The sequence below is a fragment of the Puma concolor genome, chromosome B1 (assembly GCF_028749965.1).
Source record: "Puma concolor isolate L17-30 chromosome B1, mPumCon1.1.hap2, whole genome shotgun sequence".
In the NCBI taxonomy this organism is placed as follows: domain Eukaryota; kingdom Metazoa; phylum Chordata; class Mammalia; order Carnivora; family Felidae; genus Puma; species Puma concolor.
The window spans coordinates 156,554,279-156,573,817 of NC_141670.1; the positions used below are offsets into that span (position 1 = coordinate 156,554,279).

The 19,539-nt window shown below is 37.1% G+C and overlaps 1 long non-coding RNA gene across 1 annotated transcript in view; it reads left to right on the plus strand.

Annotated features, from left to right (window-relative positions):
• The first annotated feature begins 4,666 nt into the window (after positions 1 to 4,666).
• LOC147581972 (uncharacterized) overlaps positions 4,667 to 19,539 on the plus strand; it is a 69,204-nt gene continuing 54,331 nt past the window's right edge. The window contains exons 1-3 of the long non-coding RNA XR_015249815.1: positions 4,667 to 4,771; positions 4,951 to 5,000; positions 11,411 to 11,465. This is a non-coding gene — a long non-coding RNA (uncharacterized LOC147581972). The remainder of the gene's footprint in view (positions 4,772 to 4,950; positions 5,001 to 11,410; positions 11,466 to 19,539) is intronic.

The following is a 19,539-nucleotide window of genomic DNA, read 5'->3' on the forward strand; positions in this document are numbered from 1 at the left end:
TTGCTGAATTTACCAAAAAACCCACCTTACTCAGCTATACTCCAACATCCACATCCATCCTTTAAGAAAAAAATTAGCTCTATGTCTCTTGATTACAATAGAGGCAAATGTACTGATGAATAGGAAGACTAATTCTTACTTACAATCATAATTAGGCAACGATAAAAGTATACAGCAAATATAACTTCCTATATTCTGCAGCCGATTTTTTAAAAAGTAAACTAATATTAAAAATTAAACAAGTAGAAGAAATGATGAAGAGTTTTATAAGTGGTCAGATTATATTCAACTTCAACTGTTCTGTTTGAAAGTCATTTCTTCTTAAAATGCACTTCTCAGGGCACCTTAGTGGCTCAGTTGGTTGAGCGTGACTTCAGCTCAGGTCATGATCTCTCTGTTTGTGGGTTCGAGCCCCACATCTTGCTCTGGACATCTTGGAACCTGGAGTCTGCGATTCTGGGTCTCTCTCTCTGCCCCTCCCCCGCTCATGCTTGCTGGCCATGCTCTCTCTCTCTCCCCAAAATAAACAAACATTAAAAATTTTAAAGTAATAAAATAAAATGCACTTTTCCTTCAAACCATTCTAATTTTAACTTTAAAGTTCATTTGATGCAATTGTTACAAATAGAAACAGAACTATTTCTGTTTGTGTTTAGAAAGACTTCACTAATATGAATGTATTTGCCAAAATGCATTTATCAGGGAAGCATTTAGATCATCAAAGATAATCTTTCTTCATATTTTTTTTTCTTGTTAATAGTAATTTACCATTCTGGACACTGGAAAAAGGTACTGTGGCCAAAAAATAGGTATTCCAATCTGGTTAAGTGTCGTCTCATCCAATAATATAAATAGTCACTGTGGATAAGTCAGGGTTTTGTTTTTGTTTTTTTTTTTTTTCTCGATAAATGTTTAATCTTTGTGGTTTTCTTTATTCTTACCAGATGGCATCTGCAATAGATACAGAAGGTAGGACCTTAAGTAACTTCCTATATTGGGAGCACACGCATCAAATCTGCAGGAGTGAGATCCTGTACCAGCCTCTGGCTCCTCTGATTTCCATAATGATAACTCTTGTCACCTGGCCACCGAGTGTGATTCTGGCATCCAGTACTGAAATCTGAGGCTGGTGGACAAGCTGGATGAAATCTCAGATGCATTTGAAGACAAGGGGTTGTTGCCACACACACACACACACACACACACACAGCCCCTTGACTCAGTAATTATTGGCACAAGACAACTTGAATACTGACTGTGATTTTCATTTTTTTTTCCAAAGCAAAACAGGTCTATGCTAAAGACGCCCACAGCAGAACTTCTCCCACGACTCAGTGGCTCCCTTTGGCTCTCCACCCACGCAGACTCGGCAGTTGCCTCATCCCTCCTAGGGGTGTGGAGGAATTTCTGAGTCCCCCCAACACTAGGTGGAATCCTAGGGCGGCCATATCTGTGTGCAAGCAGACTGATGCGCAGGCACCCCAGGCTGTGTCAGGAACACTGAAAGCAGCTCTCTTCTCCTTAGAAGTGAAATTTGGCCCAGAGCAGAAGGATCAAGACAAAAAGGTGTCGCTGAGTGCTTCCCTTTCTTTGTACCCAATTCTTCCCACAATTACAGGAGGGTCAAATGGTGCTGGTTATCTGCTCTGCTTTCCCCTCTGGGCAAAATTTTTTGCAAGTTTTATTCTCCCTTCTGGTGGTGGCATTTTCCTTCCTACACTTCTGCTGGCCGCAGCAGAGCCGGTTATAAGAACTGCTTTCCACCCTCCAACTCTCTAAGAACAGTAAGTGGAAAATACTTTAAAATAATACTCTCAAAATATTAAACTACTTATTTCATCACCCATATATTAGATTTTTTTTCTCTAAAGATGATTTTGGATATGTTGTAATCCCTCCTCACTCTTTTCTCTCACATATCAGGCCAAGACCATTGTTAAATATTGACATAGATGCACAAAACATAATAAAACCTTTTATTAATAATAAAACCTTTTAAAATAAAACCATTTGCCTGTCTAATAACTTAGCAGTCACCACTGTGCGAAACCGAAATAAAAACATTAATTGAAATGCAACGTAGTGCAAGTCATGTTAAATGAAAATACAGTCTCTTATAGGAACAAAAACACTGTGACATACATTATCTCATTTGATCCTCATGAAAAATCACCTTGGAGACCAGTGCTTTCTTTTCTCTGTTTTTACAGATGATGAAATAAGATCAAGTTTTACTTAAATAATAAAATCGGTAAAATGGTAAAGAGCCACTGTACCATTTTATGATGTTTTCTGCCACATAATTTGAGTGATATTAAGAAGACATTTATAAACATACAGCAATTTATGAGCTTAACATTTAACTAATGACAAGAGCAAGTTAGAACTCCAGTAGCATTTCCGCTTAGACGCTTGCTAGGCACACTCATATTTCATCTTTCCAGTAACCCAGTAGACTAACCCAGCTCTGGAAGTTTACAGAAGTGAGGGGGGGAGGGTACTAAAATTAAGTAATTTCTATTGAGATATCAAGAGAAGGAGATAAAATTTGTCTATGAAGTAGCTTTCTATTCCTAGAATGTTAAGACTATGTAGCACTTTCAATATGAAGATAAGAAACATGCAATTCAGGGCTACTCCCACTTCTGCTCATTTTACTTATTAGAAGTCAAGAGGAAGGAACAAGTGCTCCCTTAGAACTGCAGTGGGTCCAGGGGCGCCTGGGTGGCGCAGTCGGTTAGGCGTCCGACTTCAGCCAGGTCACGATCTCGCGGTCTGTGAGTTCGAGCCCCGCGTCAGGCTCTGGGCTGATGGCTCGGAGCCTGGAGCCTGTTTCCGATTCTGTGTCTCCCTCTCTCTCTGCCCCTCCCCCGTTCGTGCTCTGTCTCTCTCTGTCCCAAAAATAAAAATAAACGTTGAAAAAAAAAGTTTTAAAAAAGAACTGCAGTGGGTCCTAAAAGCCTCTCCAGCACCAATACCTGTCATTCCACAGTATTCTTAAGAATGTTCAGCAAAATTATAGAGTACATTTGGAGTCCTTAAAACAACAGAAAGACCTCCCTTCTGTTTTAAATTGCTGCATTTTATTTTTTTTTAAGTTTATTTATTTTGAGAGAGTACGTGAGCAGAGAGACGGCAGAGAGAGGAAGAAGAGAATCACAAGCAGTCCCCGTGATGTCAGCATGGAGCCTGGGATGCTAAGAAAAAGTTAGGAATGGAAAAGGCAATTCTTTATCCTCATTATCCACTCCACGAACCGGGAGATCATAACCTGAGCTGACATCAAAAGTCAGATGCTTAACCAAGAGTCGGGGGCCATGAAGTGCCCCTAAATTGATTTATTTAATCTGATTCCGGAGATCATCAATGCCTGTTCCAGATGATAATACACAGTTAATCAAAGTATTCTATGACTGCCTTATCCTATTGGCCAACTATTTTGGATAGCCATAAGTCTACTTTATTAAAAAATTCTTAAATGCTTGATGCTGCGTAGAAGATAGTGATGTTTGATTTTTTATATTTTATGAGTATATTCATATGTAGCCTATATATTACTAACTGAATGATCACGAAAATAAAGACACAAATTTAAAGCTATGACATCAAAAAATAAGTTACATGTACAAGGCTTATTTTTAAGATCACATATTATTTTAAAAGAAAAATAAATTCAACTCTATGATAATTTCACTTTTAATTGAAGAAATGTTTTGGTTTCGATTCTTCATCCAACCAAATGTATTGAACACATCCCAGGGGATTTAGTGGTAAACAAAACCAATTTATTCACTCCTCTTAAGCAGTCTATAATCGGATGCAACCCACAGACCACAATAAGCAAACAAAAAATCTTACATAATGATAAATCATATGAAGAAAATAAAACTAGTTGGTGAAGTAGAGAACGGTAGAGTGGACCCACAGTGGGGGGATGGGGACAAAGTCTAAATTATGACGTCAGAAAAATTCTAACTGCAGAGGGAATATTTGTGCTAAAGACCTGAATGCCCAAGGAAACAGCCACGGAATCAGGTGCTAGAGCATTTGGGGGTGGAGAAACAGCACTTTCAGGCGGAAACAAGCCTGGAGTGTTCTACGGATGAAAAATAAGGCAGTGTGTTTAAAGAACAAAGACTGGACATGTGAGTAGAAGGAAAAGTGTCAGTGAATTAGGCAACAGTCAAACATAGAGATCCTATATGCTGTGGTTGAGAGATTAGATTTTATTCTAAAGGAATTAAAGGGCAGTTGGAGGGTTTGAAGCAGGAGATTGTCATAATCTTATTTGAGATTTTAAAAATAGCTGTTGTATGGAAAATGAATTGAAAAAGAGACAAATTTCACCCATAAATTTTAAAAGAATAATGAGGATAACAAAATTTCCTGGTACTGGTATATTGAAATACCTGATTCATGATATGATCAACACTTGATTTATTTATCTCTCTGACCCTTTAAAAGTTATTCAGTGGGGATAATCTTTTCCTCCCATGGATGCAAATTTAGTCAAATCCCATGAATTACCTGCTTTATCTTGGTCAACAGACATTTCTCCAGTTGCAATACAATTTAGCGGTTATTCAACTGCTTTAATCTCCACTTAAAATCAGAACTTTTCAACCACCTTCAAGCTAATATTTATAATAGACACTGTCTGCCTTTTTGGATAGAGGTGAGGTCAGCATCTATACTCTCTCCCTGCTCTACTGTTCTACCCTTCCTAACCAATGACATGGACCTTGGCTAAGGCTGATGAAAGCATGGGAAGGTAGGTATTGCAAAGCTGTATTGGTGGGGGTGGGGGGGGGGGGTGGGAGGGCTGCTGAGAAAAAGTAAAGAATGGAAAAGCAATTCTTTATTTTCATCATTTTCCTTGGGTGTTGGCTTTATGCTCTGTGGACTTGGTAGATGTTCAAAGCTGATACTTTCTCTTTTGGGGTTTCTTAGGTTCTTTGCAGTTCAGGGACTCTTCTGTCAATTCCTGGACCTAGACACAGGTATCTCTATTCCAATCCTGGGTAACTGTGACTCTTTTCTAAGCTTACCTCCAGCACCAAATATTTCTGACAATGTAAGTCACTCTCAAAGATGTCATTTTCATCCTGCTCCTCAGGAACCTGAATTTCCTGGGTCTGCCCCTAGGTATCTCCCAAATTTCAGACCAATCTATTTGTGTCCCCTCTATAGGTTTTAGAGGGGTGAATAAGTGGGGAGGCCAGGGGACCAGTAAAGCAACAACTTGGCCCAAAAAAATAATTTCAAGTCTTCTTGACTTCCCTACAGTCTGACTCTTTTACTGTATCCCTGATATGGCTTAAGGGCCCAAGGATGTGGACCATTCCCTTTTGTAAACTCTGCATATGGCCATCTATCCCACATTACATTGGAGTCTGATGTTTATTATTATTGACATCTCATTTAAGATAAAGCAGAAATTATAGTTGTATTACATACCTGACTTTTTCTAAGAACTTTACTTGTAATAACATTTAATTTGATTGTCATGAACACTTTTCTTTCCACTAGTTCATCAAGAAGACTGAATTTGTTTATAGTTTGTGTTAAGGATGCAGCTTTGAAAAAAAGGCAAGTTATTTGTTCTAATCAAGTGTGCATCCTAGCGGAGAAAACAGTCTTTAAGAAGATGAAAAAGTAAGCAAAATAACTTAATATGATGATAAGGGCCCTGATGGAAATAAAGAGTATGCTTGTGATAGAGAGCAGTGGCCCACAGATGAGAAGGGGCTGGTGGGAAAGATAGTTAGCAATGGGATGGCCAAAGATAGCTTCTTTTAGCAGGTCAAATAGAAGACTTTAAAGATGAGGAGATGAAAGTCCTGAGAGAAGAAGAAAAATAGTTTTCTAGGCCCAATGGAACTGGAAGTACCAAGGCCTTAAGGTGGAAAAGTATCGAAGAGATCAAGGAACTAGAGGGCCAGTGTGACCAGACCACAAACAGAAAGAAGGAAACTAATTCAGGATGAGACTGAATACTAGAAACCTTTGCCAGTACAAATTATTTGGAAAGTATGTAACATTCCTTTATGAAATCTAGATTGACAGGGTGTCTCCTCTGATATTCACATTAATACATATAAAATACGTTAATTTCAATAGGAGAGCTAATTAGTGTCTAGCTTGATTTGTCAATGATCATTTAAACTAAGGCTTGAAAGACATAGATCCCCTTTCAGGGATATGATTCAATTCTTTGCTGAACAAAGAAACTCCAAAACCCTCAGGGTGTAGAACTGTTTCTCTAATGCAGTGTACTGAAGAAAGACAGCCCACTGTGCTCAGAGTGAATTTAGCTGCCAAAACTCTGCAACAAAAAAACTTTGCAATTTGCTGAAGCAAATATTCTACTATGAAAATTTCAAATGGAAAAACTGCATAGCTCACGGTCTAAGGCAGTTGAAAAAGCAGGCTTCTAAAAACTGTGCACATTTAATCAAACAAATAGTCATATATAATCCTTACAAAATAAAATCTATCTGGGGGAAGGAGATTTTTAAAGACAACGCCTCAAACTAAGAAAGATCCTGATGCATATTAGGTTTCACTATAAAATTGAATCCCAGCTTAAGTTTGCAAATATTTTGGAACTGAGCCCAGAACAAGTTCCACATGAGCCCCAAGGTAGAGCTTCGCACATCTCTTTAAATTTCTCTCTGACTAGAGGAATTGCTCTTCTGGGCCAAATTTCTGGACAAGAGGTAAGCATCTTGAGCATCAATGCACCTCTTTTTTATTCAGGCAAAATTATTCACTTCCTTACTCTCAGCTCCCTTGACATTTTGTAAGTATCTGTTACTTTCCTTCTCCTATTGCAAGTTGACCTTGTGTCTGTCTCTCATCTCCCCTTCCCTACCTTTTCAATCTCCACTGATGAGGTTATGCGCTCAACAGATTCTTAGGCTTTTTGTATTTGAAACTCAGTGTGAAGGTTAAATTTATGTGTCAACTTGGCTAGGCTATGGTGTCCAGATGTTTGGTCAACTGCCAGTCTTGAAGTTGCTGTGAAAGTAACTTGTTTTGATGTGATTAATATTTAAATCAGTAGACTTTCAGTAAAAGAGATTACCCACCACAATATGGGTGAGCCTCATCCAATCAGTTGAAGGCCTTAGACAAAAGAATGAGATCCTTCAAACAGGAAGAAAGTTGACCTCCAGATTATCTTCAGACTTGAGCTAAAATATAAACTCTTCCCTAGGTCCCCAACCTGCCATAATGCTGTAAAAATTTCAGATTTGCTAGCTCCCACAATTACATGAGATAATTTCTTAAAATCTCTCATCTACTTCCCCACCCTCTGTGTGTGTGTACTATTTGTTCTGTTTCTCTGGAGAAATCCAATACATTCAGTAAATTTTGAACTAATGAACAAGTCAGTAATTCAGTCATCAATCTAATGAATATGGTCAATGTGAATTGAAGAACAGTTAACAAAGGAGGAGACTTCATATAAACTTTTGCATCCAGACTTCTCCAAAATCCATTTGCAATTTCAGATTTCTCCAACTCAAAAATTACAGAAAGCTATTATGTGCTGGGCCTAAAATTTTAACAGTGATTTTGGTGCTTTGTTTTTAACTGAGCTCCATGGAGCCCCAGATGCTTTTTTGATATTTGGGTTGGGGAAAGGTGGGTGGATTTAGGACAGTCGGGTCTCACCATTAGAGGAATTAAGTCAAGGGACAGGTCTCAGAAGGGTCTGTGCAATGAACTAGTTGGGAAAAAGCAGTAACAAATAGCACAATTCTCTGACAGCCTGCAGGTTTAACTTTTACACATTTTCTCTACCTTTATAAAGGTTTTAATAACTTTCCTGTCAACACATTTTCCGTTAAAACTGTTGATATGTGGCATTTCTGGGAAATGTGCTCAGGAGAACAGCAAATCAGATCTGCTTTTATCTGCCACTCAGACTGTGTGACTGGGATAAACTTTTGTTGTATGAATTTATGTTTTCTGTATTTCCATTTCCCCCACCCATATAGCATCTTAGCACCTACTGAGTACATAGGAGTAGGCAGTAGTCGTGGTGGAAGGCTCAATATCTCCAGGTAGGATTCTGAACTGAACCAAGTTCAGACCTGTGTGAAGTAAGACTATGACTAATGATATCCCTGGGAAAGAAAAGATTCCTTTAATACTCTGCAACTAGAAAATCAATAATGTCCAGATATACTTATTTTTATTTTAGAAAATTATAAGATTCATTTAAAATCATCCTAATTGGAAGAAAACATAGTTCAAAGTGATAATCTATTCAAATGCACAGTTATTCCTTAATTTATCTGAATTGAATTTAGCAACCAGCACATTGTTAACCCTTTAATTATACATATGTTTTAAGTTCAATTTGAAAACTAATATAAGGATGAATGCATTCCAGTGTAGATTGAAAGAAATTTCTATGTAGGTTAAACATATTTTTGTCATGTATTTTATGATAACAGCATACACATTTTAATTTTTTTTTTAATTTTTTTTTTTCAACGTTTATTTATTTTTGGGACAGAGAGAGACAGAGCATGAATGGGGGAGGGGCAGAGAGAGAGGGAGACACAGAATCGGAAACAGGCTCCAGGCTCTGAGCCATCAGCCCAGAGCCCGACGCGGGGCTCGAACTCACGGACCGCGAGATCGTGACCTGGCTGAAGTCGGACGCTTAACCGACTGCGCCACCCAGGCGCCCCTTAATTTTTATATTCAAATATTTTGGTGGAAATGTCCAATTCATGATAGATTTATTAACTTCTTATTTTCTGGGTGATTTTTTTAAAATAAAAGTACAATTTTTTAAAAGAAAAGTTAGGAATCCAAAACTATTGTTTATAATAATAATGATAATTTTAAAAATCTTTCATGTCTTAATTTTCTTAAATATTTACTTTTATTCCAGTTGTCTTTTATTTCCTCATTTCTTAATTTCTCTTCAATATTTACAATGGTAGAAATCTATGCTCTGTGGGGAGCCTGGGTGGCTCAGTTGATTAGGCGTCCAACCTTGGCTCAGGTCATGATCTCGCGGTCCATGGTTGGAACCCCACGTCGAGCTCTGTGCTGTCAGATCAGAACCTAGAGCCTGGTTCAGATTCTATGTCTCCCTCTCTCTCTCTGCCCTTCCCCGCCATGCTCTGTCTCTGTCTCTCAAAAATAAATAAATGTTAAAAAATTAAAAAAGAAAAAGAAATCTATGCTCTGTAAACATTTAAACAATGAATTAAGTAAATAGGTGTTATAAAATTCCTAACCTCAAATGCCCTCTCCACCTGCTCTCTAACAAATATTGACAGACTGATATGTTTTCATCAGTAACACTAATCCATGTACACACACACACACACACACTTTAAGCATTTTGTTACTGTTTTACAAAGATGGAATCATACTTTCCTTTTTTTTTTTTTTTTTTTTTTTTTTTTTACTTACAGTTTATCAGGTCAATAGATATAGAACTACCACTTTTTTTTTTGTAATAGCTTCAAAATATTATGCAGTATCTTTACATGGCCTATTGATTTCTGTCTTGGTAAATTTTTTTTTTAATTTTTTGAAATGTTTATTTTTGAGAGAGAGAGAACATGAACGTAGGAGGAGCACAGAGAGAGGGAAGAAGACATCCAAATTGGTCCCAGGCAAGGCTTGAACCCAGGAACCATGAGATCATGACCTGAGCCAAAGTCAGACGCTTAACCAACTGAGCCACACAGGTGCCCCTCTGTCTTGGTAAATATTGACAGACATTCAAATTTTTGCCTGTATCTTTTCAGCAAGCCAATGCTGCAATATATTTCTATACATCTATTTATATCTTGATACATATACATGTATACATGCATATATATTTTGTTTTTCAAAATGAGGTGTAAAATAAATATCAATACAGACATTAATCAAAAATGGTTTATATTCCTGACATAATTTTATTTATTTTTAATTTTTTTAATGTTTGTTTATTTTTTTTTTTTATTTTTATTTTTTTTTTTTCAACGTTTATTTATTTTTGGGACAGAGAGAGACAGAGCATGAACGGGGGAGGGGCAGAGAGAGAGGGAGACACAGAATCAGAAACAGGCTCCAGGCTCTGAGCCATCAGCCCAGAGCCCGACGCGGGGCTCGAACTCACGGACCGCGAGATCGTGACCTGGCTGAAGTCGGACGCTTAACTGACTGCGCCACCCAGGCGCCCCATAATGTTTGTTTATTTTTGACAGAGAGAGAAAGGCAGAATGTGGGCAGGGGCGGGGCAGAGAGAGGGAGACACAAAATCTGAAGCAGGCTCCAGGCTGTGAGCTGTCAGCACAGAGCCCGACATGGGGCTCAAACTCACAAACTGAGAGCTGAAATCAAGAGTCAGACACTTAACCGACTGAGCTACCCAGTCGCCCCTTTATATGCATTTTAAATATGTATTCTATTACTTGCTATAAAACATTTTATGGGAGTTGTTTCCCATACCAAAATACAATGAAATAAAATAATAAAATTAGTCCTATATAGTTAATTGTGTCTTCTTCCTCTAAATTGCTGTTTTTCTCCACATCAGGTCATCCACCAGAACTATATAAAATTTCCTCTAATACTTTTAGTGCTTAGTATTTTAAATTTGAATTTTTATCCAATGAATGTAAAATACTTGATTTAAAAAATTTTTAATTTGAGGGCACGTCAGTGGCTCAGTCGGTTAAGCATCTAATTCTTGATTTCAGCTTAGGTCATGAGCTCACAATTTGTGAATTCAAGCCTGGCACTGGGCTCTGCCCTGACAGTGCAGAGCCTGCTTGGGATTCTCTCTCTCTCCCTCTGTCTCTTTCCCACTCTTTCTTTTTCTCTCAAACATTAAAATTATAAAATTTTAACAGTTTTGTATTTATTATGAACACTACACAGAAAAGGAACTAAATTGATTTAAAATTTTTAAAAATTATCATCTATCTTGACCCTAAAGCTAAATCCAACTTAAAGTTATGATGGTACATGACAAATTAGAATACTCCATACTTGAAAATAACATTTATCACATGATTTACTAGCACGGAGTAAGTACGTTTGGATGGTAATGTACTCCTTATGCATGCAGAAGTCTGAATTATTGGTAGCTAAGCTACAAATAAAGTAGAGTATTACATTTAAAGCTGTTTTGGAAATCAGAGCAAATTGAAATGAAAATAGATACAATCTTCCCATCATTCAGCATTAAGGAAAATACCACCTATTATCAGCTTTTTTCTTTCTATAGCTGCATTACATAGCAGGAAACACTCAATCTTTTGAATTATCCTTTTTTTTTGAGAGAGGCTTATCAACTCCTCCCTATCACAAATATGTCTGAATTCTGTTTTCCCACGATTTCTTATTTATGCATTCTTTTTTCTGTATTTTTGTCTTTTTTTAGGAGCTTAAGATGGTTCAAGTTGCTTCACTCTCTGCTATCTCTGTTCCAACCTCAGGTATTACTCAAATTTTATAGGAAGAAAAATGTGAAAACAACTAGGTTTATTACATCACCCCTACTTTCTTGTTTAATGAAGAGAAAATTGTGAAAGTTAAGAAAATGATAGCTATTATATAATTCTGAAGTGAAAAAAAAAAGATTTTCTAAATATGATATCCTGAAGCCATAAATAAAAAACAGTAAGAAATTTAAATACATAAAAAATAAGAACATATGTTAAAGACACATATATAGAGAAGTCAAAAATAAATGATAGCTCAAAAATACTGTCTGCAATACATATGAGGAGAAGGAATAAACTTCTTTAATATAAGTCTTTACACATAAATTTTGAAATAAAAATCTAAAATACACAGTACAGGACACAAATATGAATTTTACAGATAGATGACAGTAAATGAACAATACTTTGTTCAGCCCTATGAAAATAAAATGAATAACCAACTTTTCAGACATCATAGAAAAAAAACTTTTTTTTTACATTATTGTTGTGAGTGTAATAGTGAGATTAGTGAAAATTCTAAATAGCACCTTGGAAATATCTATAAAATTTTTAAATGTGCAAAAAATTTTGGCTGAGCAATTTTTTTTTTATATGAAATTTATTGTCAAATTGGTTTCCATACAACACCCAGTGCTCATCCCAAAAGGTGCCCTCCTCAGTACCCATCACCCACCCTCTCCTCCCTCCCACCCCCCATCAACCCTTAGTTTGTTCTGGGTTCTCAACAGCCTCTTATGCTTTGGCTCTCTCCCACTCTAACCTCTTTTTTTTTTTTTTTTGTTCCCCTCCCCCATGGGTTTCTCTTAAATTTCTCAGGATCCACATAAGAGTGAAACCATATGGTATCTGTCTTTCTCTGTATGGCTTATTTCACTTAGCATCACACTCTCCAGTTCCATCCACGTCGCTACAAAAGGCCATATTTCATTTTTTCTTATTGCCACGTAGTACTCCATTGTGTATATAAACCACAATTTCTTTATCCATTCATCAGTTGATGGACATTTAGGCTCTTTCCATAATTTGGCTATTGTTGAGAGTGCTGCTATGAACATTGGGGTACAAGTGCCCCTATGCATCAGTACTCCTGTGTCCCTTGGATAAATTCCTAGCAGTGCTATTGCTGGGTCATAGGGTAGGTCTATTTTTAATTTTCTGAGGAACCTCCTCCACACTGCTTTCCAGAGCGGCTGCACCAATTTGCATTCCCACCAACAGTGCAAGAGGGTTCCCGTTTCTCCACATCCTCTCCAGCATCTATAGTCTCCTGATTTGTTCATTTTGGCCACTCTGACTGGTGTGAGGTGATACCTGAGTGTGGTTTTGATTTGTATTTCCCTGATAAGGAGCGACGCTGAACATCTTTTCATGTGCCTGTTGGCCATCCGGATGTCTTCTTTAGAGAAGTGTCTATTCATGTTTTCTGCCCATTTCTTCACTGGGTTATTTGCTTTTCGGGTGTGGAGTTTGGTGAGCTCTTTATAGATTTTGGATACTAGCCCTTTGTCCGATATGTCATTTGCAAAGATCTTTTCCCATTCCGTTGGTTGCCTTTTAGTTTTGTTGGTTGTTTCCTTTGCTGTGCAGAAGCTTTTTATCTTCATAAGGTCCCAGTAATTCACTTTTGCTTTTAATTCCCTTGCCTTTGGGGATGTGTCGAGTAAGAGATTGCTACGGCTGAAGTCAGAGAGGTCTTTTCCTGCTTTCTCCTCTAAGGTTTTGATGGTTTCCTGTCTCACATTCAGGTCCTTTATCCATTTTATTTTTGTGAATGGTGTGAGAAAGTGGTCTAGTTTCAACCTTCTGCATGTTGCTGTCCAGTTCTCCCAGCACCATTTGTTAAAGAGACTGTCTTTTTTCCATTGGATGTTCTTTCCTGCTTTGTCAAAGATGAGTTGGCCATACGTTTGTGGGTCTAGTTCTGGGGTTTCTATTCTATTCCATTGGTCTATGTGTCTGTTTTTGTGCCATGGCTGAGCAATTTTAATTTGAGAAATTTAGGAGCGCCTGGGTGGCTCCATTGATTGGGCGTCCAACTCTTGATTTTGGCTCAGGTCATGATCTCACAGTGTGTGAGATCAAGCCCCACATTGGGCTCTGCACTGATGGTATGGAACCTGCTTAGGATTCTCCCTCTCCCTTTCTTTCTGTCCCTCCCCTACTCACACACTCTCTCTCAAAATAAATAAACTTAAAAAAAATATTTAGCCTACAAGTTAAAAACACAAATATGCAAAAATACAGCTACAAGTAATGTCTATTACAAATTTATTGTAAACACTTAAATCTAGAAGCAAACTAATTGTCTTTGTCAGGTTAAATAATGGTTCATTGAGGTCTTTAAAGGAAACTAATAATTAGGTTTCCCATCCTCTCCCTCACCTTATTCCTGAACAGAATCATATTTGAGTGTAGTATGTTATATTAACCTCAATACAGGGTAAATTAGGGCATATACCTCAATTTGGGAGTGAAATATTTCAATCCAATAGTGCATGCCAGCATGAGACAGACACAATTAGTCAATCATTGGATAACCAGTCTCAGGCAGACACTGCCATGAGGGCTTAACAGATGACCCAGGAAGGCTTAGAACATGAAGGAGAAGCTAACTCATGGTGTCTGGGAGCCTGGTGAGGTTTTTACTCTGTTGCTCTTCTGGACAGAACTGAGCAGGGATGGGAAGAAGGCAAAGGGAGAAAGACTGGAAAGGAGTCAGATGATTTTAGGGAAAATCTCTCCTCAAAATCCAAATTGTAGAAATGGTATCACCCTAAATATTAAGCTTTTTCCTTTTTTTTTAAAGCTGTACTTCATGATAGTAAATATAATATTTTTAATTAATTTTTTAGAGAGAGAGAGAGTAGGGGAGGAGCAGAGAGAGAGAATCCCAATCCAGTTTGGTTTTCTCATCATGGAGCCCGACTTGGGTCTTGATCTCACAAATCTGAGTGATCATGACCTGAGCCAAAATCAAGAGTTAGACACTTAATCAACTGAGCCACCCAGGCACACTATAATTTTTTTTTTTTTTTTTTTTTTTTTAAATTTTTTTTTTTTTCAACGTTTATTTATTTTTGGGACAGAGAGAGACAGAGCATGAACGGGGGAGGGGCAGAGAGAGAGGGAGACACAGAATCGGAAACAGGCTCCAGGCTCTGAGCCATCAGCCCAGAGCCCGACGCGGGGCTCGAACTCACAGACCGCGAGATCGTGACCTGGCTGAAGTCGGACGCTTAACCGACTGCGCCACCCAGGCGCCCCTGGGCACACTATAATTTATTAAAACATTTAAAAAAAAATACTTAATAGATTTGCCTGTTTTTGTGCCATTAAAAAATTGAAGGGCGCCTGGGTGGCTCAGCTGGTTAAGTGTCCAACTCTTGATTTTGGCTCAAGTCATGATCTCACAGTTCGTGGGATTGAGCTCCATACAGGATTCTGTGTTGGCAGCATGAAGCCTGCTTGGGGTTGATTCATTCTCTCTCTCTCTCTCTCTCTCTCTCTCTCTCTCTCTCTCTCAATAAATTAATAAACATTTAAAAAATAAAACAAGAAATTTAAAATTTCATGCATATGCTGAGTTTATGTATATCACAACCAGGAAGACACATGCACAAATTCAACAGAGGTTGTTTGTAGGGAGAGAAATATGTAGGAGATGAATACGGTTAAGAAGAAACAGCCTATGGTTAAGTGGGAGAAACATCAAGGAGGAATAAAATAATAAAAGTAAAAATAAAGGTCAAAACTTAAAGGAAATGGAGGATGTGGTATAATAGCATTGAAACAGGTAAGTGAAAATTAGTATTTTCACTTGAGTTTTTCTCCTTTTCTATTCTTTTTTTTTTTTTTTTAATTTTTTTTTTCAACGTTTATTTATTTTTGGGACAGAGAGAGACAGAGCATGAACGGGGGAGGGGCAGAGAGAGAGGGAGACACAGAATCGGAAACAGGCTCCAGGCTCCGAGCCATCAGCCCAGAGCCTGATGCGGGGCTCGAACTCACGGTCTGCGAGATCGTGACCTGGCTGAAGTCGGACGCTTAACCGACTGCGCCACCCAGGCGCCCCTCTCCTTTTCTATTCTTTACCCTCTGTCCTGGACAAATTCAGGGCAAAAAAACAAATGGCTTTTTTCTTTTTTTTTACTATAGTCCATTTTCCACAAATCCTAATAAAATTTGAATTGAATCATATTTAGATTTAATAAACAAAGGCTCTTTAGAGCACAATAACTATTGGATTCTTATTTTTTTAAGTTTGTTTATTTATTTATTTTAAGAGATGAGTGGAAGGGGGGGGCAGAGGGAGAAAAAATGAATGAGCAGGGGAGAGGCAGAGAGAGCATCGCAAGCACGCTCGGAGCTATCAGTGCAGAACCCAATGTGGGGCTCCAGCCCAAGAGTTGTGAGATCACAACCTCAGATGAAACCAAGAGTTGGTCACTCAACTAACTGAGCCACCCAGCCACCCCTATTGGATTCTTAAATATTGGGCAAATGTTTAGGAATATTTGTGACCAAGACCAAGATCTAATCATTTTCCCATATGCTTAAATAGTAGCTACGTTTAGTGGTTATGGCTTCATATTTTTCATATAACCATGTAATTGTTTTAATCCTTAGTCTGCCATGTAGTTAACCTAAAATATTATGTGTGTACTATGATAACACAAAGGATCAAATTGTTAAGTCTCACTCACAAGGCTCAGAGTCCTGACCCAATCATATAGTTTTACTAATAGTTTTGATGATATAAATCATCTCAATATACAGGCCAATAGCAGAGATCCAGGATAATGTATACACCTACATACTTTACATAGTAGAGTTGTCAGGAAGATAAAACATCTGCACCTTCTGTTACACGTCTTACGGTACATTTTGCGGACAGCTGCCCCATGAATACACAGTTCTATATTTTTTTTACCATGACCTATTACAGACAACCTTGTCCAACCTGCTAAAAGCATCCCATAGATAGGGATTCTAGCAAGTATTATTCATTTGTTTGCCAAAAGTTCCATCCTTAAGATGTACAAAAGATTAGACTGTGTCAATTTCTCTTCCCAGGAGAAGTTCTACCAAAACTGAGTAGACTGAGAAAGAGACGAAGACAGAGACAGAGACAGAGCCAAATAGACAAGAGAGACAGAGAGAACTACTGCTTAACTATTTATATGCCAGATCCTTAGATGGATCCCATAAAAGACTCCTTTGCAGAAAGACAGATATGCAAATATCAACCACTCAGGAAAAGGTATACACAATGACTAATTTGAGATATAAAGAACAGAATATTATACATTTGTTACCCAAATTGGTTGGAGACTTCCTTTTTAATTATCAGTATCTTAAAATACATACATTTGCTAATTTGTAAATTTACGTAATATTTTACCATATTATGGCCATAACTACAAACAAAGAGCTAGAGTGTATTAAGTAATATTAGCCTTACGAGGCAGAATACAATTTCAGGATTTATACAAGTTTATAATTGACTTATTGACTAAGGATTTATTTCTTTTGATTCGTGTTCCTGTATGGCCCAGGACTCAAGAACTATGCTAAACAATATAAACTCTTGTACTTAACTAAACTAACCATTAAAAGTGATAAGTATAGTCAGACAAAAGTATATTAATATTAGTTACTATAATTAACGTGGTGAATATAGTAAGGTGTTAAAGCAATCATGTTATGGGATATTGTCTTCATTATAAATGTATACTTAACATGCTGCTAAGATTTTACGTTTTCTTTGATGCATCTCTAATATGATAGTAAGAAAACATCTGGCAGTAGAATGGTTTACAAAATATTTGTTAAAAGTCAGTGAAAACAAATAGATTTTTGAATGATTTTCAAAGTCCACATGTCAAAACCCAACAAAAATTTTAAAAATTGTAACTTCATTTACATGCCCCTGGCATAGCCATTGCATCCTCAGATACTACCATACCAAAGGCATGTCAGTCAATAACTGCCAGATGAAAGAACCACATTCCTAAAAAGTGTTCTCTGAGTATTTTTAATACATCTTAAGTTCTGCTTGTTCTTATTAGAGGACTTTGTCTTCAAAAGCATGATTATATGTCTTCAAAAGCATTACTCATCTCAAACTTGGATGAAATTAGACAATTTTGAATTAAAGTAACTCTTATTTACCTAATATTTTTTCCTTTTTTTCACATAGATGTGAATTGTCACATGACCCTTTACTAAATTTAAATATAAGCTAATGATTCCTATGCCAATTAGTAAAATATACGTAGGCCCTAAAAATGGCCTGAGTTGTTTTAATTCACATGTAATCCATTAAGTAAAAAGTGCTATTCTAATTAGTGATAATGTAACAAATTTAGATATAAAATTTGATTGGTACATTTAAATTTAATCTAATTGGTAATTGCTAATCTAATTAGCAAATGCAATAAACTTAGTGAAGTGTTTCATCTGGGAAAAAAGAAAAATGCAATAATGCCAAAAAAGGAGAGAATAGTGAAGAACTTAAATTCAACTCATCTTCCCACCTAAGACTCGATCTTATAAAAAGGAAGCTTCTCCTAAGAGATAATTTAAACTATATTGACTCCAACTCTGTCTTGTATCTCATGAACTATCATGGGGTTCAACATATTGTTATTCAAAGAACATACCAGATGTACATTCCTGTGTCTGATAGTAATAATAATTTTTTAAGTAATAATAATTTTTTAAGTTTGTTAATAAAGAAAAAAAATGACAAAACATATTGGACAGCAGCCATTCCCTGATAGGGAATAGTTTCTGGAAAACCCTCTAGAAAATTATTTATGCAGGCCTTAAAAATCCTGGCACCACCATTCTCATGAAACATTCGGCATTAGTGGTCTGTATCTATTATGTTAAACAAAATATAACAGCATATGCACGCTTTTCCCAAGAGATACTTTGCATATCTGCAATGAGGAGGGAAAGAAAACTGCAGCGTCTACAAATTCTTTGTTAAAAGTTCGTTTATTTAAAAGTTAGCCTTGAAAATATATATATATAGTATTGATTTCTTGCTCTTTGATCTACAAAGTAATGTCAATTTATCAGAGAGTAAATTATCTGAGTCTCAATGGTCACAGAATTGAGAAAATAAGGTTTCTATGGTAACAAAACATTTAGTTATTCATGCATTTACTTATTGACTGCCTACTATCAACAAGACAGTGTTAAATTTGCTGGGGATATAACACCAAACAAGACAGACAAGGTGTCTGGCTTCAGTGACCTTGCATGTTAGTGGGGGAAGGAATACAGTAAACAACCAATCGAGGTATAATATGATGCCAAAAGGTTACAAATATTAGGGGAAAACTAAAGTAGAGCGAAAGAACTGCTACTATAGAAAGAATAATCATGGTAAGCCTATTTGTGGAGCAGAAACCTTAGTTTCTGCTCCACAAATAGAAGTAAGAAACTCTTAGATAGGAGAGACAGAACCACATGAATTTCTGGGAAGAACTTTCCAAAGAAGTGAACACCAACATAAAGGCCTTATGGTAGGAGCAGGTTTGTTAATTTAACAGTAAGGATATCATGGGCGCCTGGGTGGCTCAGTCCAAGTGTCCTACTTTGGCTCAGGTTATGATCTCGACATCCAAGAGTCTGAGCCTTGCGTCGGGCTCTGCCCTGACAGCTCAGAGCCTGGAGCCTGCTTCAGATTCTGTCTCCTCTCTCTCTACGCCTCCCCACCTCCTCAAAAATAAATAAACATTAAAAAAAAATTAACAGTAAGGATATCAGTGTGTTATTAATGGAGCAAGAGAGAAGGAGAGTGGTAGATGATATAGTAGATAAATGATAATCGTGTGGGTTATTGTAAATCTAAGAACTTATGGGTTTTTCTTCTAGGTGTGGTGGGGAAATATAGGAGGGTTTTGAGCAGGGAAATTATAGTTTATATTTTAAGGGATCATCTGACTGTTATAAGAAGAGACTGCTGGGGCTGGGGACTCAAATATAAACAGTAGACTTATTTGGAGTTTATTGCTGTGATCAAGGTAAGAGATTTTGTTGATTTCTCTCCAGA